Source organism: Austrofundulus limnaeus, unplaced genomic scaffold (genome assembly GCF_001266775.1).
Source record: "Austrofundulus limnaeus strain Quisiro unplaced genomic scaffold, Austrofundulus_limnaeus-1.0 Scaffold362, whole genome shotgun sequence".
In the NCBI taxonomy this organism is placed as follows: domain Eukaryota; kingdom Metazoa; phylum Chordata; class Actinopteri; order Cyprinodontiformes; family Rivulidae; genus Austrofundulus; species Austrofundulus limnaeus.
In genome coordinates, this window is record NW_013952764.1 from 192,897 (window position 1) to 194,626 (window position 1,730).

Genomic DNA, 1,730 nt, shown 5'->3' on the forward strand with positions numbered 1-1,730 from the left:
TCATTGTAGTGAGGTTCTTTAGACAGCAGTGGGAGCTTTAGAGTCAGAAAGAGAAACATGTTCTTCTGTTTTACATCTGGCTCCGGTGAAACAGATGTTTTTGTCAGTCTTTTAGAAACTCAGCAAGTTTCAACGTATGTCTTAAACAGCATTTACAGATAAATGTTAAAATGAGTCTGAGAAAAAAATGATAATTTAAATGTTTAAATGTTTGTTAAATACATAATGGAATTTAAAATTTACAATCTAATGAGAAATGTTTGTTTTTGTAGACATTTTATTTCCATCTGTCTGAACCTATTTGTAAAAAGAATAAACGTAATTTTCATTTTTTACGTTTTCTCTTTTTCTTCCCACTGACAATGTGTAGCCTAAGAGAGATGCCTTTTTGTTTTATCACAAACATAAAATGTAAAATATTTCAGTGGGCTTCACTGACAAAGTAAGAAAAATATTTTAGGTTTTACAATTTATAAAATAAGAGAATTCCCTAAATTTAAAACAGTGTAGTTGGCTACAATTATGGAACTAAAATTAGATTTATCTTGAATGAAATGAATGAATGTAAGTCGATCTGGTTACAAATATTCATACATTTCAAGTTTAATTTGGTGTCAGAACAAAAAACGAAACCTAAATAAATTTAACTTCATTCAGATTTATGTTCCCGTCAGTAGCTGAGAAAAATGTAGTAAAACATGAAATTTGTTTGTTTTTAGCCGACATTTACATTTTGAGACTCAAAATAAAGATGACAGTGAAAATGATTATTAAGAAAATTATGTTTAAGAATTTTCACAAAAACTTAAATCATAAAACATTTAAAGGAATTTGCAAAAGTTCTCCTGTCAACTACGAAGCTGAGGAAAGAACTAAAAGATTTTACTGAGATTAAACAAATATATTCCTAAATATATTTATGTCGACTTGCAGAAATAAATAAAAATGTGAGAGGAATATTGTTGCTTTAACAATTTTCTTCAAAATTATAAGGCCGGAAATTCAGTTCACTCCTCTCACCTGCAAAAAAAAGAAGAAAAAAAACCCCAACCCCATCCAGTTATTTGCCCCCAACCTAATTCAAGCGTTCCCCCCTCTGAACTCCTGCCTGGGTGCAACGACTTATTGCATTATGTACTATTAAACAAACTTGGACTTCTTTAAAGCAGAGTCAGACTTCAGAGGCTGCATGCCATGTTTGTATAGGGGTGGACTGTACAGTACACAGAGATTTCTCATTTCTGGCGGTGACCTTGGGCACAGCGACACGGAACGGTTTCAAGGCTTTGATTTGCCACGTTGAGGTGTTGCGGAAAAAAGGTGCAATGCAAGATAATTTTGGCCTTTTTTTTCCTCTCCCCTCACTCCCTCCCTTCTGGGAGCATAGAGAAGTAAGAAATACAGCAGTTCATCCTCCTGGAGATTACAGGTAATATGACACACAGCCCCCTTCGTAAATATTCTTGACCCAAACCTGATGATGGAGATCTTGCTTCAGGAGAGACTTTTCACACTTTGATTCGCCTAAAATGAGATGGAGAAGGCGGTGATCAGACTCTTTGAGGTTCCTCGCAGAGAGGCCAGCGCCTTGGCTGTACATCCCTCCCAGCGGTGAACATCTCACACTCGTGCAATGACAACCAGGTGAGCAGGAAGCAGACTTCTGCAAACAAACTGAGAAAACATCCTCAGATATTGATGTATTATTCATATATATATATATATATATA